The sequence below is a fragment of the Gorilla gorilla genome, chromosome 19 (genome assembly GCF_029281585.2).
Source record: "Gorilla gorilla gorilla isolate KB3781 chromosome 19, NHGRI_mGorGor1-v2.1_pri, whole genome shotgun sequence".
NCBI classification, from domain to species: domain Eukaryota; kingdom Metazoa; phylum Chordata; class Mammalia; order Primates; family Hominidae; genus Gorilla; species Gorilla gorilla.
Genome location: NC_073243.2, coordinates 92,597,470 through 92,622,638, shown reverse-complemented (window position 1 = coordinate 92,622,638; position 25,169 = coordinate 92,597,470). Strand labels below are relative to the sequence as shown.

General features: G+C 37.4%; 1 pseudogene; it reads left to right on the top strand.

The window, feature by feature from the left end:
- Positions 1–14,543, top strand: part of LOC101140492 (60 kDa heat shock protein, mitochondrial-like) — a 38,555-nt pseudogene extending 24,012 nt beyond the window's left edge.
- Positions 14,544–25,169: the final 10,626 nt, after the last annotated feature.

Sequence of the window (25,169 nt, the reverse complement as noted above, 5' to 3'; positions counted from 1 at the left end):
TACTATCTATATGCTAAAAAGGCAATTAATTAGCACAGGAAGAATATTTTAGGAGGTATGAATTTGCAATTAAGGAGAAAATAAAAAGCAATAGATATGTTTTTGTCTGGAGAAAGTTGATTAAACAAACAAAGAAAACATTGCCATTGCCTGATATCAGAGGAATTCCTGGATGATATTAGATGATTTGGTGAATAAATGTAAATAGCTTAAAAGCAGACAGTGAAGTTATAACCAGGAAGATTGAAAGGGAAGGGAGAAAAAGTTTCCTGCATGTAAAGGATACTGAACTTAATAAGTGTATATTTGTTGCCATGCCTATGAATAGCCATGTCTAACAAATTGAGTACTGGAATTTCCATTAGTTACCATTAAGAATTTTAAGCCAAGTTCTCTTGGATTTCTGTGTTGCATCTACATTGGTGGCCAGGAATAATATATGTAATGAGCTCAGTTCACAGATAAGAAGGGATTAAAAAAATTCAAAGTCAATTGGAATGAAGAGGAAGAATAGGTGTGAATAATATTTAGCTGAAAGATAATTGCTTGACTGTGAGGAGAAAAAGGGAAGCATTGAAGATTTCCTTTGTTCTTTTGGTTTGAGCAAATGAGGGATGGTGATGTCACCAAGAGAGAGAGTTGTGATGTCAATAACAGAGACAGCTTGTACAAAAGAGGACAAGCAAATGTGGCAGACACTTGGTAATATTTACAAGAATATATTCAAAAGTCTGGAATCGAAAGAGACAACTACCAGTTGGACATTGGTGGAAAAACTAGATACAATGTTATGGCTTAAAGTGGGCTTCTTAGAATAACAAGTAAGCTATTTTTCTCATTTTATTCAATTACTTGGAAAAAATACCTTTGTCAGGGTGAAAACATTATTTTGTAAAATAACTTACACTGTTTTCACATTCTTATTGAGCAAAATGAGGAAAAATCAGTGGGAATAATTACATGCAAGTGGAAGAGAATATTGAACCATCTATGAAAACTCAGTTCAGTTTCTCAAGTTATGAACCCAATTCTCTACGACAAATATTTTAACAAACAAATGTATCCTTTTAAATCCAAGTATGCTGGAGACTATATGATATAGTTTGGTTTGGCTACCTATTTGTTGCATAACAAACCACCACGAAATTTAGTGTTTAAATCAGGGGATGGCAAACTCCAATTCATGGGCCAAACCTTGCTTGCAGTTTGTTTATGTACCACCGTGTGTGAAGAGTGGCCTTTAGATTTTTAAAGGCTCGTTAAAACAAAACAAAACAAAAACAATAAAGAAATATACAACAGTGATCACATGTGGTCCACATAGAACCCTTTATAGAAATGCGTGCTGATCCCTGGCCTAAAATATTTACACTCATTTGTTTCATAATTTTGCAAATTAAGCAGGGCTTGCCAGGGATACTTCCTCACTGCTTCATATGGTTTTGGCTGGAGTAGGTAGAGCGGGGCTGGAAGGTCCAAAATGGCCTCAGTCACATGATTTGCAGTTGGTTGTTGATGTTGGCTTGGGAGTTCAGCTAAAGATGCCAGCTGGAAGGGCTGGTGACTGGGAATTTAATGAGAGTGAGCAGTTTCCAAGGGCTTGTATATCTGGATTCCTCAGTTTCTATGGGCTTTCCAAACCTCTTCATGTTGCATAAAAAGAAGCATTTCAAGAGAGGTGAAAGCAGAAGATTCCTTAAGGCCTAGCCTTGGAATTTAAAGAGCATCACTTTGGATATGTTCTGCTGATTGAAGGCCATTAGATTACCAGGCAGCCTCAAAGGGAGGGGAAATACAACACACCTTTTATGGGAGAAATGGCAAATGATTTTCCTTTTTAATTCAACAGTCCTCAGAATTAAGCTATGATTGTAAACTCTAAGTAAAACAGAAGAACTTCACACAATTTAACAATAAATGTAATTCAACTTTGTTGAAAAGATTTAAAATATATTTGGGTAATGTGAACTTTATGGTGTTCTGTATTTCTAGAGTCTCAAGCCTTCTTTTCTTTTTTCTTTTTTTTTTTTTTTTGGTTTGGTTCTAAACAAAGAGTAAAAGTTAGCCCCCCAGTACATGTACTTTGCATTTACAAAATAGCTCACTTCAACCACTTCTCTATTTATTCATTATTTATTATTAAATCTAGTGGAAAAAATAAATTACAATATTCGGAATTATAAGTTTATATTAACATAGTAAATAGGTATTTCTGTCAAGATTGACAGTAACTTATTTGGGAGTTTAAAGTCTCAAAGAGTACATGATATTAGCTCAGGAATAGATACAGAGTGAAAATAGAAGTTAAAAGAAAAATATTGTTTTGTACTACAGGTGACAGAGTATATCATGTGAGAGAAAATTTATACGTACTAATAACCTGGTAAAAATTAAAGTATTAAAATTCAAACATCTTTGCTAAATGCCTTTAGCAAATATATATCTTTATTGACATTTTTGCTTTTCTTTAAACATTTAAATATAATTTTTCTATCCCTTTATAGTAGTGGTGATAAATTAATGAAATGAACATTTGAATATATATACACTCACACACAAACATATATATTTATGCTTATTACAGAAAATCATTAAGAACAAGATGATATGGTTTGTCTTTGTGTCCCCACCCAAATCTCATCTTGAATTGTAGTTCCCATAATCCCCACATGTTGTGGGAGGGACCCAGTGGAAGGTAATTGAATCATGGAAGCAGTTACATCCATCATGCTGTACTCATCATAGTGAGTAAGTTCTCATGAGATCTGACGGTTTTATAAGGGGCTCCCCTGTCCCCTTGCTCTGTAGTTTTTACTGCTGCCGCCATATTAAGAAGGATGTTTCCTTCCTCTTCCACCATGACTGTAAATTTCCTGAGACCTCCCCAACCATGCTGAACTGTGAGTCAATTAAATGTCTTTTTTTCATAAATTACTCAGTCTCAGAAATGCCTCTATTAGCAACATGAGAAGAAACAAAAACAGTAAATTGGTGCCAGGTAGTGAGGTGCTGCTGTAAAGTTACATGAAAATGTGAAAGCAACTTTTTTGGAACAGATAACAGGCAGAGGCTAGAACAGTTTGGAGGGCTCAAAAGAAGACAGGAAAATGTGGGAAAGTTTGCAACTTCCTAGAAACATGTTGAATGGCTTTGACCGAAATGCTGATAGTGAAATGGACAATAAGGTCCAACTGAGGTGGTCTCAGATGGAGATGAGAAACTTGTTAGGAACTGGAGCAAAGGTCACTCTCGCTATGCAAAGAGACTGTCAGCATTTTGCCTCTGCCCTAGAGATCGGTGGAACTTTGACTTTGAGAGAGATGATTTAGGGTATCTGGCAGAAAAAGTTTCTACGTGGTGAAGTGTTCAAGAGGAAACAGCGAATAAAAGTTTAGAAACTTTGCAGCCTGACTATGTAAAAGAAAAGAAAACTACATTTTCTGGGGAGAAATTAAAGCCGGCTGCAGAAATTTGCCTAAGTAACAAGAAGCTGAATGGTAATCACAAAGACGATGGAGAAAATGTCTCCAGGGCATGTCAGAGACCTTCACGGCAGCCCCTCCCATCACTGGCCTGAAGACTTAAGAGGAAAAAATGGTTTCCCGGGACCCCTCTGCTGTGTGCAGCCTAGGGACTTGGTGCCCTGTGTCCCTGCTGCTCCAGTCTTGGCTAAAAGGGGTGAAAGTACAGCTCGGGCCATGGCTTCAGAGAATGCAAGCCCCAAGCCTTGGCAGCTTCCATATGGTGTTGAGCCTGAGGGTGCACAGAAATCAAGAATTGAGGTTTGGGAACCTCCACCTAGATTTCAGAGTGTGTACGGAAAGGACTGGAAGTCCAGGCAGAAATTTGCTGCAGGGGTAGGGCCCTCATGGAGAACCTGTGCTAGGGCAGTGTGAAAGGGAAATGTGGGGTTGGAGCCGCACAAAGAGTCTCCACTAGGGCACTGCCTACTGGAGCAATAAGAAGAGGTCCACTATTATTCAGACTCCAGAGTGGTAGATCCACCAACAGCTTGTGTCATGTGCCTGGAAAAGCTGCAGACACTCAGTGTCAGCCCATGAAAGCAGCCAGGAGGAGAGTTGTACCCTGCAAAGTCAAGTCACAGGGGCAGAGATGCCCAAGGCCATGGGAGCCCACCTCTTGGATCAACGTGACCTGGATGTGAGACATGAAGTCAAAGGAAATCATTTTGAAACTTTAAGGTGTAATGACTGTCCTATTGGATTTCAAACTTACATGGGGCGTTTGGCCCTTTTGTTTTGGACAATATCTTCCATTTTGAACGGAAGTATTTACCCAATGTCTGTACTCCCATTGTACCTAGGTAGTAACTAACTTGATTTTGATTTTACAGGCTCTTGGTGGAAGGGACTTATCTTGTCTCAGATGAGACTTCAGACTTGGACTTTTGAGTTAATGCAGGAATGAGTTAAGACTTTGGGGTACAGTTGAGAAGGCATGATTGTGTTTTGAAATGTGAGGACATGAGATTTGGGAGAGGTCAGGGGTAGAATGATATGGTTTGGCTTTGTATCCCCACCCAAACTCATCTTGAATTGTAGCTCCCATAATCCCCATGTGTCATTGGAGGGACCCAGTGGGAGGTAACTGAATCGTGTGTAGTTACCTCCATCCTATTCTGGTGATAGTGAGTGAGTTCTCATGAGATCTGAGGGTTTTATAAGGGGCTTCTCCCTGCTTCACTCTGCAGCTCTCTTTGCTGCCGCCATGTGGAGAAGGACATGTTTGCTTTCCCTTCCGCCATGATTGTAAGTTACCTGAGGCCTCCCCAGTCACGCTGAACCATGAGTCAATTAAACCTTTTTTCTTTATTAATCACCCAGGGGTCTCTCTTTATTTACAGCATGAAACCAAACAAATACACATGGTAAGTTATTTTTGTCTTTGTCCCAAAAATTATCTTTGTGCTAGACAGTAAAAATTGCTGTTATTTAATGAGGATGACTTGTTCTGATAACATGACCAGATTTACATTTGTGTAAAGTCATAATTTTCTATGGGAAATAGAATTTATTTTTGAGTAACATAATTTACTTTAAAGCATACATTGCAAACATATGAACAGAGAGAGAGAGAGATATGTTTGTGTAGTGTGTATTCCTAGGCAGACATACGTAAAACCTATGTATAAAAATTAAATGTGCAGATCACGAGGTAGGAGATCAAGACCATTCTGGCCAACACAGTGAAACCTGTCTCTACTAAAAATACAAAAAATTAGCTGGGCGTGGTGGTGGGCACCTGTAGTCCCAGCTACTTGGGAGGCTGAGGCAGGAGAATAGCATGAACCCGGGAGGCGGAGCTTGCAGTGAGCCAAAATCACACCACTGCACTCCAGCCTGGGCAACAGACCAAGACTCCGTCTCAGAAAAAAAAAAAAAAAAATTAAATGTGGGCTGGCCGCAGTGGCTCACGCCTGAAATCCCAGCAATTTTGGAAGCTGAGGCGGGCAGATCACCTGAGGTCAGGAGTTCAAGACCAGCCTGAGCAATATGACGAAACCCCATCTCTACTAAAAATACAAAAATTAGCCGGGCTTGCTGGCATTTGCCTGTAATCCCAGCTACTCAGGAGGCTGTGACAGGAAAATCACTGGAACCCAGGAAGCAGAGGTTGCAGTGAACCAAGATCATGCCATTGCACCCCAGCCTGGGCAACAAGAGTGAAACTCCATCTCAAAAAGATAAATAAATAAAAATAAATGTTACATCAATAATACTAATATATTTCTCATTACAATTTAATAGAGAAAACTTACTAACTTGTGAACTAACTTGTTATCTTGCAATGGTTTCATGATTGCTGGCAGAAGATTCAAGTCCTATGTCAAAAACAAAGGACTTTATTACTACGTAAGAACAGGCAATGCGAGCTTCACATTCATGCTTGTTCTCCATGCACCACAAATCCCAGGGAAGCAATGCAGGTGGGCCTATACAGATGCTGTAAATACGGATTTACATCACCCTGAGGAACCCTGAGCTTAGTAAACACTAAACTTTCATAACGAGATGCCCAAAAATCTGCCCAAACTTTGCCCAGAAGGAAGATATTATCTTGATTAAACTTGAATACACCAGCACCCTGTTCTGGAACATCATTGTCTTACAATGCTATTTGTTATACAAAATATTTGTGGATAGATAGTGCAAGAAAAGGCTATCAATATCTACTAACATTATGTGCTGAAATGCGAAAGGTTCATAGAGAATTGTCTCCCAACATAGATTATAGTCCTCTTACTCTTCGGTTTAATACATGAAACATGGGTTTATGCATAAAGATACATTGAAACATGAGGATTTGATGGAGAGTAAACAGCAGTAAAACTCATAATTTTTAAAAACTACCCTAGATATTGAGCTTTTCATATTAAATGTATATGTTGGCCTGGTTATCAGGGAAATGTGATTTTGAAATATCAATTTTCATACTAGGACTCTACTACTAAAAAGAAAATGCTTCCCTTGTTGGTGCAATAGCTTTGAAATTCAATGGAATTTTTGTTGTATTTTGTGGGTTCATGAGCTGGAAGTATTTTGACTCTGAATATTTGATTTGGAATCTCCTTATGGAAATTAGGTTGTCAATAATAATGTGATATATTATAATTTATTTGCAATTAAACCCAACTGGACACATAGACCTATTGAACTGTTGATTCGTGAATAAACATATAAATTTCTTATACTTTGTTTCAATCTACCTGTGGAATATATAATGGAGCAAAAAAAATTAAAGGCCTAGATAGTGTTTATCTAATGTTTATCTTACCGTACATCTTTTAAAATTAGTGCGACCATATAATTTGCTACACAAACCAAATCATTTTGAGAATCTAAGAGGATACTATTAATTATTACACCATGACAGGTATAAATTGAGATTCTATTAGACAGACAAGAATGTATAGTCACACTACTTATAACCAAATTATATCACCATCAATAAGATTTGATTTTCTTCTAAAGGATCTCATACAGACTTTTTATCTCAATGAGGGCTATGTTCTTACTAGAGGAATTTTTAAGTGATAGACATTTTAAAGGCAATACCATATCAGTATATATTAGAGTATCAGGCTGATTCAGTGTTTCTTATTTCTGTCTTTCCAAGTTCCCCTGAATTCTGTTTTAATATTCATTGCATAAACCATAAAGTTCTAAATGTATTGTGTGTGTTCTGTGTCAAGCACTGTGTTATGAATTTCCTATCAATTATGTTATTTAATCTTTACTCCACTCTGTGATACATGTTTCACTATTCTCACCATTTTATAGCTGAAGAAATGAAGTCAAAGGAGACTAAGTGATGTGTGCAAAGTCCTGTGACCTATAGGGGGTGGGCCAGGTTTTGAACCCAGTCAGTCTTACTCTACAATTTGTGTTTTTAGCAGTGTTAAGGCAAACTAAATATGACCTGAGAAGGACACTGTACTTTTATATTTGAGTCCTTATGGACAAACAGCAACCCAACTTAATAGGTAGACAAGATTGAAACCCTAATTTAGGAGTATGTGCCTGTAACAATACCGGAATCTTGGCTAATCCAAGCAGCCATATTTCAACTAGTCATACACTGCTGAGTGTTCAAACTGTGTTCAAGCAAGGCAAATGCCAAGCTGTAACCAACCCAGCTGTTTCTGTACCTCACCTCTGATTTCTTTACGTCACTTCTCTTTTTTAGTTTATAAATTTGTTCTGACCATGAGGTATCCCTAGAGTGTCTCTTAATCTGCCAGAATTCTGGGGGTTGCCAGATTTAAAAATCATTCATTGCTCAATTAAATTTTTTAGAATTTAATTCAGCTGAGGTTTTTCCTTCAACAGCAGCTATACTATTTTTTGATGTATATATTACCTTACTAACAATAGGTCAACCTTGTTATTCAGCTATGTGTTTAATCTGAGATGGATAATCCCCAGGGCAAACAATATGTAAATATATATGATAATAGAAACTAAGAATATCTATTTACTTTCACTAGATGGAGGGGAAATAGTTGGACAATTAAGTTTTTCAATTTGCACAAATCAAGAAATGATAAGGATGACCTGAATCCATGAATATTTTTAAGCCACAGGGAGCTGGAATAATTAAATGATTTGATTCTTTACTCTGCATAGTATCCTCAGATTACAGATCTCCTGACTTAAGTTTATCAGCTGAACTACATTTTGATAGTAAATGTAGAAAATTTATCCAGTTATGAATAAATAAATTCTACCACTGGGAAAGATAAAAGTGAAATTCTCTTGGAATCACCCACAAGCTTTCTGCACTCTCTATTATACTGATTTATTCCTTAACCTCTCTTCTCAGAGACCATAAAATGAAGATGTGAACTTACAAAACTTAGTCAGCTAAAGGATAATTTTATGTATATATCTCCCTGCTCATTAGGGAAATGACTAGAGAGATAGTCTTTAATTCAGCCTTCAAACGCTTGAGAAAAAATTTCAACAAAGTCCAGTCCAGATGGTCTAATACTCTATGATAAGAATAACAACATAGGCATCAATGAAAAAGAAAAGAAAAAAAACCCTTTTACTATAAAGACATCCAACCAGAGGGATAAAGAGGAAGATTCTTCTTTATGGTTTCTAAATAAGGTCTGTTCAAATTAGTTTCATGAAGAATGCATGCTGCTTTATTGTTTGCCAAAAAATAAGGTGAGATCCAGTAATCTGAGCATCCAAAATGTTCAATTATATTAGGCTTAGAGAATGATAAAGGAAAAGATATGAGCTGCCTCTCCTGCAAGGTACATGCTACTATTGGCTCCATAACTGGACATTTCTACAGAAACCAAGATGATAACCTAAACTTACAATATTGTGATTCTGACATAAGAGACTACCAAGATCACCAAGACTTAGCGACTAAGTCTATTCAAACACCTGTACATCCAACGAGACTGACCTCACTTCAACATCTCTATTAGTAGAAACACATGAGCAACCAGAATAAGATTAGAACAAGCATGACTGTAATACAGCTTGTACTTAGTCTTATCAAAGATACTTCTGTTACTATTATCCTTCAAGCTAGATGCCCACTTTTATTTCCCTTAGCAGTCCATAACCCAAACTGATCTGCCCCACTCTCTTTTTCCCATGGCCTTTATTAGATATAAACATAGCATTTAAAAGTGACAGTTTTGTCTATCATTTCCATTCAAAACCTCATCTGAGCCATGGATAGAGCTTGTAGATATAAAGGTGATGATGGCAGAATACCCACACTACAATTTTGCATATTATGTGATGTAATAATACTCTGCATAGGATTTAGGAAACAGATGTGGAAGATTTCTTACAAGAGATAATGCTTAAAAATGTTTGAAAACAATGTTGAATTATTTGTACAGAAATTAGGAAACTGTGCTTTATTGAAATGTACTAGCCTATGTAAGGTACAAATGCATGACACTGAAATGTAAGTTTCATAATATAGTAGCAATCTATTTTATTTACTGAAGTGTCTCAAGCATAGACAATTATCGGATGTGCAATACGCATTCAATGAATATGTGTCAGACGAGTGACAGAATATGATGAATTTTAGCAACTGCAATTAATTTGATACTGCTGAAAGGGGATACCAGATGTTAAAGCTGATTCTGCAGTGCTCAGGCAGCAGTACAATAATAGAAGACAGGATGTGATGATGTGCAAATGTCTGGGGCTATGCTTCATTGGTAGTTGTCTCTCTCTGACTTGGCAAATGGATGTGGCTCTGTAGAGGAGAGGTGGAAAGTTCAAGGCAAGGAAAATAAGACAAAGAAAAAACTTTCACTGTTTTCTGATTCCTCAGAACTGGGAACTTTTCAGGGTCTTCAATGCTCTGCGAAGTTGTTTGAGCTCAGAATAACTGAGTAAGAAACCAGGCCACTTCTGATTTTAATTCTATTATATTGTCTGCCTTTTCATTATTGAGATTACAGGGAGAAATGGATCTGTAGGGCACTTCATTATTTAGACCTGTTTTTTTAAATTTCTAATTTAAGCAAAGAAGTTTTGAATGTACAAAATAGCAAGGTATGTATATTTATTCATAAATTGATGAAAAGCCATGGAATAATTTTAAGCAGAAGACTGATGGTCCATTTTTACTCTTATTTATTTTTCTTATTTTGTTTTTGTACAGATAGGGTCTCATTATGTTGCCCAGGCTGATCTCAAACTCCTGGGCTCATGTAATCCTCCTGCCTCAGCCACCCAAAGTGCTAGGAATACAGTATGGTGCTTGGCCAGTATGGTGTATTTTATATTTTAGGGCAGTGAATGAAAAAACTGAGTAAAGAAAGGATTGAGGAGAATCAATCAACATGCAACAAATAGAGAGAAGTTCATTCATATGCCCATTAGCTCCCTCTTGAACAAAGGTGCATTGAACAACAGACATGTTTGAGAATCTATGCTAGCCACAGGGATACAATTATGAACAATAAAACAATAAAAAAAATAGTCTATGTCTTTAAAGGTCTACAGTTGAGAAAGGCAGAGAGATAGTGAACTAGTGAGATTAAGTCTGATGAATGCTAAAAACAAACGGAAACAAAGAGTTCACTGAGAACATGACACAATAACTCGACCTATCTAAATACACAAAAGATGGACACAGTGAGATTTAAGTATAGGTAGAAATAAATCAGGTAGAAGTGAAAAAGAATGTCCCAGTGTCTTTTTTTGTCTACAGAACAAGAAAAGAACATAAGGAGATAAATAAGCGGCATCCACAGAAGCGTATTGTCAGAGGGGAAATAATGAGAAAAGAAACTGGAGAAATAAGAAGGGAAGTATGTATAATTTTTCCTAAAGTCAATAAAACAGTATTACAGGGAGGGTAAATTAAAGAAAAAAAATACATGAATGTAGTGTAGTCTATTAAAAGATTAGACTGGGCTAGACAATGATTTTGTTAAAAATAAAGGGATGTGGTACACATATTTTTATATTGAAATCAACAGGAAGGTAAATTAGTGGCTGATTAAAATTGAAAAGGATTAAAGTTTGACTTTCCTCTTTCTGGGTTGAGTATTGCAAGAGGAGCAGAACTAATCATGGAGGTGTAGATACAAGATGGACGTTGAGCTTAGGTTGGAACATGCTGAGTGTGAGATAGACAAGTTGAGAGATGTTAAATAAAATATGAGTTCAGAAGAATGATACCTAGATATAAAATTTTTAAACAGTGGTTATTTTATTAGAAAAATATGTAAAATTACAAGGATACAGGGCCTCAGACAAAACCCTGAAGTCCAAAATACTTCCATCCTTAAATATGCAGGCATAAGGAACAGATATCTCTAAAGATTCACTAGGAAAATAGAAATAATAGAAGATAATTTTTCTATTATCCTATCATGAGATTAAATCTTATTAAATCTCCTATATTTATTAATGAAATATAATCTATTAGTTCATATATATATTATATATACCCACACACAGATACATACACACAGAAAGAAAGAGACATAGACTTTTAGAAATTGGTTCAAGTGATTTTAGAGGCTGGGAAATTTGAAATCTGCAGTGCAGCCAGGATGCTGAAGATTCAGGTATGAGTGGATGTTGCAATCCTCAGTTCAAAGGCTAGAAACTCAGACAGAATTTCTACATTGCAGTCTGGAGAGAGAATTTCCTTTCCTTTGGGAAATATGACTCTCTGCTCTTAAGGCCTTGAATTAATTGGATGAGGCTCACACATATTACGGAGGATAATCTGCTTTACTTAAAGTCAACTAATTGTTAATGTCAACTGCACCTAAAAAATATACATATATATATATATATTTACAGCAACATCTAGGCTGGTGTTTGATCAAACAACTGGGCACTAATCTACTGAAATTGATATATAAAATTTAACCCTCACAAGGGCAAACAATAATAGAAGAAGGAAACAAGATCCCTTAATCCATATAGACAAAAAATGAGCCCTTGAAGGAAAAAGTGTTCAATCTTGTGGAATACTTCCGAGAGGTCAAGTAGTTCAAGCATTAAAAAGCATCCTTTGAACTGACTTTTGCTACTGAACAATAGTAAGGGCTTAGAGAACTAGAATTAAAAGCCTGATATAAAAGATGAGCATATTTGAGAGAGCTTATTTGGTAGTGTGAATGGCACCTGAGCAAATGACTGAGGATGGTTACAAAGGAGAAAATGTCAAGGATAGTCCATGGGGTTAGCCTTGGTCATTGGAGTGAATGCCGTTAATTAAGCAACAAATACACAAGATAGGTAGATGTGGGGAGATGGAGGTTAAACATATTTGTTCTGTTAGAAATATATAAATTTTACCTACTTATGGGATATCTAGTAGGGATCAACCCATGTATTAGTCCATTCTCACACTGCTATAAAGACATACCTGAGACTGGGTGGTTCTGCAGGCTGTAGAGGCTTCTGTTTCTTGGAAGGCCTCAGGAAACTTACAGTCATGGTGGAAGGCAAAGGGTAAGCAAGTACATCTTCACATGGCCGGTTGGAGAGGGCTGTGGAGAGGTGCTACACTCTTTTAAACAAGCAGATCTCACGAGAACTCTATCATGGGAAGAGCAAGGGGGAAGTCTATCCCCCTGACTCAGTCACCTCCCACTAGGCCCCTCCTCCAACACTGGGAATTACAATTTGCCATGAGATTTGGGTGGGGACACAGAGCCAAACAGTATCAACCATCTTTTGGAATTTACGCATTTAGACAGAGATATTTGCTAGCATATAAAAGAGGAAAGAAAAGGCTATTTTCTAGAGACAACGAACATTAAGGAATCAATAAAGGAAAGGATGGAGGAAGATGATGAAAATCTTTCTTTTACTCTGTGTTGCCTTGCTAAGCTAGGAATTGACAAGTATTTAATATATTAAAACCCATATTATGGATGTTGTACACTACAAGAGCATATCTGGGCAATAGGATTAATGATCACGAAAAGGTGCACTCAGACATCTGGCAGGGTCTATGTCACGTGTCACTTAACAATATGATGTAACCTAGTCCAGGGATTACCAGGTCTCCATGACAACAGGATGTAAAAGCCCTGGTTGCCCTAGAGACAAGGCTGCGTCAGCACAGATGGAACTTTCATGAACCTTAAAATAAAGCTTCCCCTTGCAAGAATAACTTAAACTCCCTTTATTAAAGAAACACCTGGTGACTGACCCAGACTGAGTACAGAAATAAAAAAGGACAAGCTCTCAAGAATCTGAAAATAATCTCAAGACTGAGACTGTCTCCCTGAGATAGCTATTTGACCCCTGACTGCATTTGGCTAGTGTCACCGGCTTGTACCTGCTTATTGTTTTGTAAGGTCAAGCCAGAATAAACTACCTGAACATAAGCCAGTGTCTATGACTCATCTTTGAATCAAATTGGACCAAAGGAGAAAAATTGCTCTGGGAAAGCTGGTCTGCTAGGTCCAGCAGATACGCCAAAAGCCTCAATGAGGTTGTGAACCCAAAAGTACCTGAGACCGGTCTCAATCAATTTAGAAAGTTTATTTTGCTAAGGTTAAGGACATGCCCATAACATAGCCTCAGGAGGTCCTGACAACATGCACCCAAGGTTGTCAGTGTACAGCTCGCTTTTATACATTTTAGGGAGACATAGGACATCAATCAATACATGTAAGATTGACATTGGTTTGATCTGGAAGGGAGGGACAACTCAAAGCGGGGGCAGAGGGTTATAATAAGGGGTTGTGGAGACTGGGGTCTTGCCATACAGATGAAGCATCCAAGTAGCAGGCTTCAGAGATAATAGATGGTAAGTGTTTCTTATCCAAAGTGAGATCTGTATTGATGTCAGTGCTAGTTGGCTTTTCCTGAATTCCAAAAGGGAGGGGGGCCAAGTGTGGTCTGACCCTCCCCTTCCCATATTAGCCTGAACCACTTTTTCACTTTAACTTTGGAATACCAATGGCTGAGAGGAGGGGTCCATTCAGATGGTTAGGAGGGCGTTAGTATTTTATTTTTGGTTTAGAGGGTAGAGAACAGAGGACATCAGCTTACAAATTGAGCCTCTGAGAAAGTAAACAACTCTCTCAAATTGTTTGTTAAAAGACAACTTTTTTTTCCTTCGATGACTAGATTCCAAAGAAGTCTTAACACTTTCAAGTAACTCGTGGTAGGTGGAGTAATGCCCCTTCCCCAGATGTACATATCCAAATCCGTGGAACCTGTCTTTAAATGACAAAATGAATTTTGTAGGTAAAATGAGGTTCCTTTGAGTTAGAAGATTACCCTGGATTGCTTGGGTGGGCCCAATGTTAATAATCTGATGGCACCCTAAAAGGAAAGCGGGAATGCAGAAGTTTTCATAAAAGAAATGGAAGTATGGAAAAAGAGGCAGGAGAGATTCGAAGCATAAGCATTCAACTCACCATTGCCATGTTTGAAGATGAAAAAGAAGGGGGTGGGGCACAAGCCAAGGAATGGGAGTGGCCTCTGGAAGCTGGGAATAATGGTCACCTGGAACAGCCATCAGGGAAAGGAGAACTTCAGTCTACAACTTAGAGAAACTATATTCTACCAACAGTGTGAAGGAGCAAGTAAATAAGATTCTCCCCTTAGATACTTAAGAAAAGAATGCAGCTCTGTCAGTACTCTACTTTTATGATACTATGACAGAACTAGGAGATAATGTATGTTTCATTTTAAGCTGCTAAATTAGAGATAATTTGTTATGGTAGCAATAGAAATAAATATACTTGCATTTAGCTTGTTTATGCGAACATATTATGATTACGATATACTAAATGGTATTCAGAAGAAAAATACTAATTAAAATATGAATGTCAACTGACACAAATTGGCAAACATCTTACTCCTATTTTGCTTATATTATGTACAACAATACAAAATGCATGCAATGCAAAACTTTCTAACATTAATCAACATTTAATACTGATGTTGTAGCAGAAATGTTATTAAATTGAAGGAATGCATAATTCTGTTTGTTCAGTTTTAAACAATAAACAAAACTGCAGTCTTGATAACAAAGATAGCACAATTTTTTATGTTGTAGAGTTTATCATGTCTAGCAAACTCTCACTAAAATGAAATAGTGAAGCCAATTCTATTTTCTACCAATATTTTGTTTTACCTTCAGGGTTCTTAAGCCAATTCACCCAAGTGTAGATTGAAATGAACTTTAGCTCCTTAGATTCGTAGACCTATGGTACCAAAGTCATTTCCCATATATAATATGTTGGCCTCTTTTCTTTTCTTTTTTTTTATTCTTTATATCATTTATATCATACTTGTTCAAAATAGAGAATACTGGTTGCTTTTTATTAGGGAAATAAATCATCGCAAAGAAGAAGATGATGTACAGAATATTTAGCTTATTTCAGTCCATTTGTCTGCAGTTATATTGTGAAACTGAAGTGTGAGAAGACAAATTAGTGAAAGTTAGTCTCATCATAACATTAATAGAACAAGAAATGGCACCAAATGTTAATATTTAAGTCTCAGTGTGTTTTCACTCCAGGCTATGAAGCCAACAAGATTTAGTTTTCACTTTATTTTCAAATCCACTAAGAACTTTACAACAGTGCTATTCTCTAGTTTATGGAAACAATGTCCCTATTATTTCTACTATTTATAAATTCTATTTTTGAAACTTCTCCTTTTGATCTAATATATTCACTGACTCATTTCTTCTAGGCAGAAAAATATATATATATCAAAATAATCCCATCTTTTTTTTAGTTTGTACAAATCAAGTCATGAGAAATAATTTCATTAAAATGATAAGAATTATCCAACATCACTAACAAAATATTGAATTAAATTCTGGCTTCCCAGAACAGGCATCGAAATTTCATTTTTATTTTTGCTCCTAGTTTTTCTAACACAACCAAACATAAGCTAATTACATCTTTTGTTCAGAGTGGTTTATATGTAGTTTAGTGAATTATAATTGATATTTTGATCTGTTATGTTTTCTAAGGTTACAATAAATATTTAGAGTGTGATTCCTCAAAGAATTTCCCATTAAGATGAAGTGAAAAGAGAAATAGATAAAAACAAATTTGTATTCTCTGATAACAGATAGTCACAATTTTAAGTTCTATTTTATTAGAAAAATAGGCATTGTGTAGTTGAGAATTTATCAAGGTTTTAAATCCCAGGCAAAGGAAATTAAGTAAAGTAGATGAAAGAACCCATTGGATTTTTTTCAGCAAAGTTACTGACTGATCTAGTCCCTAAGTCAATACTCTGATAACACCTAAGGAAACCATTACCACAGGACTTATCACAGGACATTGAGATGTGATGCTAAAGGTCTGTCTGTCCCATGTAGCCTCTAGATCTCTAGTTTATGGTTGTATATTCTTTTAGTCTTTGGATTCTGATATTTAACATACATCTATTCTTATATTATGTTCTTAGTATATATTTGTATGAAACATAAGGCTTTACAAGAGAGGTTTAATTGCAATTAAACCTCTTTAAATGCAATAGCATAAGGCTATTCCAAACTAAGGGTTAGGGCAGAATTTGAACCGTAGGTTTAACAGTCTCCTGGAGATGCTTTGTGTCCCTGGAAATCATGAGCATGTTGTCACACAACCACACCTACAGATTATTGTCTAGGGTTCATGGATCTCTTTAGGTTGAGGGTTCTTTTTGTGGAATTCTGAGCATTCTACCAAGGATTTCTGGCCCAGTTTCTCATTCATGACAAAGAAAATAAAGACCTGAACTCACTCTCTCTTTCCAAAAACCCAGATACTCAAAGAATATGGATAAACTCTTTGGTTTCACCTGCTCCTAGCAGCTGCTCTACTGAGACAGGTATTCAATACTTGACTTAGAGATGGAAGTTAGGAAGATGGGCATGACAATGGGGCAGCCATTCTTGCTGGAATCACCTCTCCCATTTCAATTTGTCAGCTCACTCTAATTATTTAAAAATGATATCCCACTCCTGCTTCAATGCATCTTTTTTACAGTTACAAAACCTCCCCAGACCTGTCTTAATTCAAAATGTGTGCTACTATTTGCCATGTATTTTACCAATCTTATACTTTCCAGCAATACATTTAGGAGTGATTTGACTACTTATAACTACAGAGTAAACTTCAAAACCCTGTAAGTATGCTCTATTTTATGACCACCACCTCTGCATTTCAGATTTTCAAAGGACGTTCAGAAGTTACAGAAGGAAAGGGGAAAGGGGCTGCAATCAACACTATACTCATGAATTAGATGACGAATCCTTATGACATCCAGAAAGTCATGCTCTCCTGCAACAAATCTTGAGTTCGTAAGATCCTGCACCCTGTTAGTAATTCTTTGCCTATCCCAAATCAAGTTAGAAATTCTCCACTTTTGTCTGACTATCTGATATGGTTTGGATATTTTTCCTGCTCAAATCTCATGGTGAAAATATATTGAGGTTTTTGCCATTAAAAGTAATGACAAAAACCGCAATTATTTTTGCACCAACCTAATAATACCCCATGTTGGAGGCAGGGACTGGTGGGAAAGTGTTTTGGGTGATGGGGTGGATCGCTCATGGCTTGGTGCTGTCCTCAAGATAGTGAGTACTTCTCATGATGCCTGGTTGTTTAAAAGTATGTGGTCTATACCCAACCCTTACTCCCACTTCACCTTCTGCCATGAGTAAAAGCTCCCTGAGGCCTCTCCAGAAGCCAAGCAGATGCCAGCATCATGCTTGCTGTAGAGCCTACAGAAATGTGAGCCAATTAAACCTCTTTTCTTTATAAATTACCCAGTCTCAGGTATTCCTTTATGGCAAGGCCAGCAGCCTAACACACTATTTAGCTCATCAGCAGAAGCTGCCTGCAACATTCTCCTATGCTTGAAAGTTCTTTGCTAGTTTAGTTACCTGACCAGCTTACCCAGAGCCTCAGGGTTGATGAGGATCAAGGGTAGGCAAAGGAAAAAATAAGACATATAGGAGGGCTAGTGGTATTGTGTCCCAACCCAAATCTCACGTTGAATTGTAATCTCCAGTGTCGAAGGTGGATCCTGGTGGGAGATGATTACATCATGCGGCAGTGCTCATGTTTCAACATCACCCCCTTTGGTGTTGTTATGGCAAGAGTGAGTTATCACAACATCTGGTTGTTTAAAAGTGTGTAGCACCATTCTGCTCTCTCTCTACCCCCTACTCCATATATGTAATATATGCCTGCATCCCTTTCAACTTCTCCAGTGATTGTAAGTTTCCTGAGGCCTCCCAGGCCATGCTTCCTGTACAGCCTGCAGAAGCATGAGCCAATTAAAACTCTCTTCTATACAAATGACTTAGTCTCAGTTAGTTCTCTCTAGCAGTGTGAGAACAGATTAATATAGAAAATTGATACTGAGAGTGGGGCATTGCTATAAAGATACCTGAAAATGTGAAAGCGCCTTTGGAACTCGTTAATGGGCACAGGTTGAAACAGTTTGGAGGACTCGGAAGAAGACAGAAAGGTGTGGGAAATTTGGAACTTCCTAAAGACTTGTTGAATGGTTGTGACCAAAATACTGAGAGTGAAACAGGCAGTGAATCCAGGTTGAAAAGATCACAGATAGAAATGAAGAACTTATTAAAACTTGGAGTAAAAGTCACTCTTGTTATGCTTTAGCAAAAATAAAAAACTGGTGGCATTTTCACCCTGCTATAGGCAATCTGTGGAACTTTGAACTTGAAAGATATGATTTAGCGTATTTGGCAGCAGAAATCTCTAAGCAGCAAAGGAATCAAGATGTGACCTGGCTGCTTGTAAAAGTCTATCTCATGGTCATGAGAAAAGAAATTACCTGAAACTGGAACTCATATTTAAAAGGAAACCAGAATTTAAAAGTTTGAAAATTTGCCTGACCATGTGATAGAAAAGAAAAACTAATTTTCAGGGGAGTAAATCAAGCAGGCTGTAGAAATTTGCTTAAGTAAAGAGGGACCAGTTGGCTGGGTGCGGTAGCTCATGCCTGTAATCCCAGAACTTTGGGAGGCCAAGGCAGGTGGATTACAAGGTCAGGAGATCGAGACCATCCTAGCTAACATGGTGAAACCCCGTCTCTACTAAAAATACAAGAAATTAGCTGGGCGTGGTGGTGGGCACCTATAGTCCCAGCTACTCAGGAGGCTGAGGTAGGAGAATGGCATGAACCTGGGAGGCGGAGCTTGCAATAAACCGAGATCGTGCCACTGCACTCCAGCCTGGGTGACAAAGTGAGATTCTGTCTCAAAAAAAAAAAAAAAAAATAGGGGCCAGTTGCTAACAGACAAGAAAATGTGAAAAAGACCTGGGAGGCATTTCAAGACCTCTGCAGCAGTTCCTCCCATCACAGGCCTGGAGGCCTAGGAGGAAAGAATTGTGACTTGGCCCAGGTTCAGGGACCCACTACTCTGTGCAGCCCCAAGACATGGCACTCTGCATTCTGGTTGCTTTATCTCCAGCCATGGCTAAAAGGGGACCAAGTACAGCTCAGAATGTGGCTTCAGAGGGTGCAAACAGTAAGCATTGGTGGCTTTCATTGGTGTTAAGCCTGCAGGTGCACAGAGTACAAGAGTTGAATTTGGGAGACTTCACCTAGATTTCAGAGAATGTATAGAAAAGTCTGGATGTGTAGACTTTATTTCTTTCTTGGAGATCCACTTATAGCTTATCTCTCAGCAGGCTAGCTATATTAGTTAATTCTCACACTGCTGTAAATAAATACTGAGAAGTCTGCTGCAGGGATGGAGCCATCATGGAAAACCTCTACTAGGGCAGTGCAGAGGGGGAAATGTGGGTTGGAGACCCCATACAAAGTCTCCACAGGGACACTGCCTATTGGAGCTATGAGTAGAGGGCCACTGTTCTCCAAACCCCAGAATAGTAGATCCACTGGCAGCTTGCATCCTGCACCTGGAAAAGTCACAGGAACCTAACAGCAGCCCTTCAGAGCAGCTGAAGGGGCTGAACCCTGCAAAACCACAGAGGCGGAGCTGCCCAAGCCCTTGGAAGCCTACCCATTGCATCAGTGTTCCCTGGATGTGAGACATGGAGTCAATGGAGATTATTTTTAAGCTTTAAGGTTCAGTGACTTCCCTGCTGGGTTTTGGACTTGCATGGGGCCTACAGCCCCTTCCTTTTGGCCAATTTCTTGCACTTGGAAAGGGAATGTTTACCCAATGCCTATAGCCCCATTGTATCTTGGAAGTAACTAACTTGTTTTTTTAATTTTATTTTATAGGCTCATAGGTGGAAGAGACTAACTTTGTCTCAGTTGAGATTTTGGACTTTGGACTTTTGGATTAATAACAGAATGAGTTAAAACCTTGGAGGACTGTTGGGAAGGCATGAATGGATTTTGCAATGTGAGAAGCACATGAGATTTGGTAGGGGCCAGGGGCAGAATGATATGGTTTTTAGGTGTGTCTCCTCCCAAATCTTATGTTGGATTATAATCTCCAGTGTTGGAGGTAGAGTCTGGTGGGAAGTGATTGGATCATTGGTGTTGTTTCTCATGATTTTACACCATCCCCTTGGTGTTGTGGCAACAGTGAGTTTTTATGAGATATAATTGTTTAAAAGTATGTAGTACCTCCTTTCTCTCTCTCTCCTGCTCCAGTCATCTTAGATGTGGATGCTTACCCTTTACCTTCTGCCATGATTGTAAGTTTCCTGAGGTTTCCCAAGCTATGCTTCCTGTACAGCCTGCAGTACTGCGAGCCAACTAAACCTCTTTTTTGTTTTATAAATTACCTAGTCTCAGTTATTTTTTATAGCAGTGCAAGAACAAACTAATACAGCTAGCCTATTGAGACAGAAACTATAAATGGGTCTCCCAGAAAGAAATACTTGCTTCTGATGAAACAAAACTAGATAAAAAAAATAGCAACAACATTAAATTAAAACCATAAGTATCTTCAAGGCAATTAGAAATCTATTTTCTAAGAATTATTATTTATAATGACAAGGAAGAGGGGTACAACATTTAATTAGTGATTTAGATCAGTGATCAGCAAGACTTTTTTCTCTAAAGAGCCAGTTCGCAAATACTTTAGTCTTTGCTGCCCATATGGTTTCTGTTGTGACCATTCACCTCTTAGGTAAATAATCACAGAAATACAGAAGTAAATAGGCATGGCTGCATTCCAATGAAATTATATTTACCTAAATAAATAGGTGGCCATATTTAACCTCTGACCTGTAGATTATCAACCCTGATCTAGATTAAAGAGGAATGTACATATCAAAGCCATAAAAATCCTGAAGGAAAGCAAAACACAAGCATTTTGAAGAGCTGAACCAGAAAAATTTACACGCTAATAAAAAGTATTTCAGAAATTAGGGTAAAGGCAAGCTCTAATATTGGAGGAAAACGTTGCCTTAAAGGCAGTTCTGTGTATGCAGATTGACTTTATTAGTAACAATGGTGTATTAGGCTTCTCCAGAGAAACAGAACCAAAGGTGTATGCATGTGTGTGTGTGTGTGTGCGTGTGTGTGTGTGTATGGAGATTATATATAGTATATGTGAAGAGGAGATATAAGGAGGTTTATTATGGGAGTTGGCATATGTGATCATGGAGGCCAGGAAGTCCTATAATCTGCCATCTGGAATCCAGGAAAACTGGTGGTGTAATTCAGCTTTAATTTGCAGTCTTGAGAACCAGGGGAGCCAGTCCAAGGCTGAAGAGCTGAGAATCAAAGAACCAGGAGAGTAGGGGGAGGCACTTGAAAGAGTGAAGATGTGGCCAGCCCAAATTATGTCAGATTAGTGTATTATTTCAAGCTGAAAACATTGGAGAAATTGTAGTTTCAGAAAGGTAAGTTGAATTGTCTCTTCCTGCATGCAGCAAGTAATAAAGATTTCTCTGGTAAGAGTACCTTTCCCGTACTGCAGTAAGAAAATAGCCCTTATCACCAGAGACTTGGAATGGAAGGCTGCAATGTACTGGAATAAGCATAGTTAATGAAGTAACCTTTATCTTCCACCTACTTAACCTCTGCCCACCCAAATATGTCTCCTAATGGCTCCCCTAGAAAATTTTACCACCCTAAACAGATTTTATTTGTTACATCATTTCTTATCAAATGTATTGCTCTTTGTCTATAATGTTATAAAAGCATCGTGCTATGGCAACTTATTTGGATTTTACTCTCTTGTGAAGATCCACATGTACATGTAAAACCAATAACATTTGTGTAATTTTCTCTTATTTATCTGCTTGGTGTCAATTTGGTCTCTAGATCCAGCTGAAGAGCCCACTAAAAATTGGGACTTGAAGTAATGTCTGGCTCCCCTACATACACTGCTGTAAGTCGTGGAGTTGGGACTTTCAAATGTAGTAGAAAATAGGTGTCTCAGCTCAACAAGAAAGAGAGAATGTCACCCTTCTATCCATCTGCTCAACAGATTTAATGTTGCCTCCCTCTGACTCACATTGGTGAGAGCAGCTTTTCTTTATTGTTCACTGATTTAAACGCTAATTTCTTCCACAAAGACCCTCATGGACTCACTCAGAAATAATGTTTTACCAGGTATCTGGGCTACCTTAACCAAGTGACATATAAAATTAGCCATCACAGATGGAAATTGGAAAAGAATTGAACACCTTAAATTAAGAGATAAGAGAAATACAAGATAGAACGCCAATAATTCTGTGCCTAGCTAATAATTCTTTGTTAGATAAAACACTATATAGTAATGCAATGCAAAGTTTAAAGTATTAATTTACCAGTATATGATTTGGGGAAATATGTTTATTAAAACTATACAGAAAAAAATTCTATATCTCTTTCCTTTGAGTTCTGTCTTGATAGTCTCCATACAACAATTAGAGATCTTAGAAATTAGAAATGAAACAATGTCAATGCTCCACTCAAAACCATCCATTTTCTTACCATTTCATTCAGAATAAAGTACAAACTTTAAGGTCTTCAAATTGGTTCCTTGCTCTGGTCCTGAACCATCTCTCTGATCTCAACCTACCACCATCTTCACCTACCCTTTTCTGCTGGTGTCCAGCCTAGGTTTCTCCTGTCTCACAGTCTTTGCACTTGTTCTCTCTCCCCGGATCACTATCTATCCAGGAAATGCATAGCTGATCTCTCCACTTTCCTTTGTTGTTGTTGTTGTTGTTGTTTGTTGTTGTTTGTTTGTTTGTTTTTTGAGACGAAGTCTCTGTCACCCTGGCTGGAGAGCAGTGGCACAATCTCGACTCACTGCAGCTTCTGCCTCCTGGGTTCTAGCAATTCTCCTGCCTCAGCCTCCCAAGTAGCTGGAACAACAGGTGCGCACCACCACTACAGGCTAATTTTTTATGTTTTTAATAGAGATGGGGTTTCACCATGTTGACCAGGCTGGTCTCAAACTCTTGACCTCAGGTGATCTGCCCGCATCGGCCTCCCAAAGTTCTGGGATTGCAGGTGTGAGCCACCACGCACGGTGATCTCTCCACTTTCCTAAGATCTCTTCAAATATCACTCTACCAGGAGGAGTTAGTCAAACATCTGCAAAAAGGAATAAACCTCACCTTTTTATCAGCACTTACATTGTGACACTGAACATCACTCCATGAGAGCAGAGATTTTTTCCTTCTGTTTTTTTGGTTTTTGTTTTTGTAACAGAACTAGGAACATTAGATGTGTTATTTTCCTTGGGCTGTCATAACAAAATACCATAAACTGGGTGGCTTAAATAAGATCAATTTGTTTTCTCAAAATTCTAGAGCCCAGAAGTTCCAAATCAAGATATGAGAGGGCCAGTTTCTGGTAAGAGCTCTCTCTCTCTCTCTGGCTTGCAGATGTGAGCCTTCTATCTGTGTCATGTGTCAGGGAGAGAGAAGTCAGGGAGACAGTTCTGATGTCTCTTACTATAAGGACACTAATCTATGAAATCAGAGCCCCATTTTTATGACCTCACTTAACCTTAACTAGTTTCCTAGAGGCTCCATCTCCAAATATGATCACACTAGGGGGTAGGGCTTCAAGTTATGAATTTGGGTGAAGGTCACAAACATTCAATTCAAAACAATAGAGATACTTTAAATGCACAGGGCTAGAAAAAAAACTGAATTAAGTAATTATTGCTAATAAAACCATTAGGAAAAGAAGACACATATCTTAATGTGAACGCTAATCAAGACTTAGAGCTAAATGTTGCATATATTAGTTAGTAAAACCTTAGAGTTTTGAAATATGGAAGTAGAAGAAAGAGAAAGAGCAGTTAAAATTTTCTTTGGAAAGTGAATGTTGAAAAAAGCATTTTAAATAGCTCATTTAATATAGTGACTTCGAATATGATAGGAAGAGAAAAGATAGAGGAGGACATAATATATCTTTATACATATACAATAACATATAAACACATATTTCATTATGATCATAGGGAATAAAATTATATAATATTCAAAAAAAGGTACAAGAGAAATTACCAGTAAATATAAAGATCAAATAAGAAGAATAGTATGTTGATCAAATTGGCAATAATTGGAAACAAAAACAGGAGAAAACAATAGCATAAAGTAAATACACCTAAACTAGAATAAAGACAAAACAATGTTACATATGGTTTAATTCAGTGCTCATTAATAAATACCCTTAAAAATTAAAAATTATGCCAAATTAATTTCAAAAACACCAAGTTACACATTGTTTACAAGAAATCCAATAAAACGAAATGCTAAAGAAAGAACACAAATAAAGAATATTGCCAAGACAGATATTATAAGAAGATAAAAGGTACAATAATTCACAAAGAAGGTACACATCTCATCATGTATGCACAAAACTATGAAGAAGGTGAATGCATGAACAGAAATAATAAAGATGTAAAATGTTAATCAATTATAATTACAGTTAGATATTTTAATAAATTTCTTCAGGATTTATTAATAATAGTAATTTCTGAAGAAAATAATTCAGAAACAAACTGGATAATTAATCAGCTATAGTGCAACTGAACATGCAACTATGTATAAAATTAATTCCAAAGCTAAATGTGCTTGTCCATGATCAAATAATCAGCATCTTTCAATTAAATTCACCATATAATTTTTCCAAAACAAATAATTTCCTAAATATTTACACTCATTCTTAAATATCAAACACCTACTTAATTAAAAGGCATGCAAAATAAAAAAATTAAAAATTAAGATGTGTGTATTTTGTCAAGCTTCTCCAGAGAAAAAG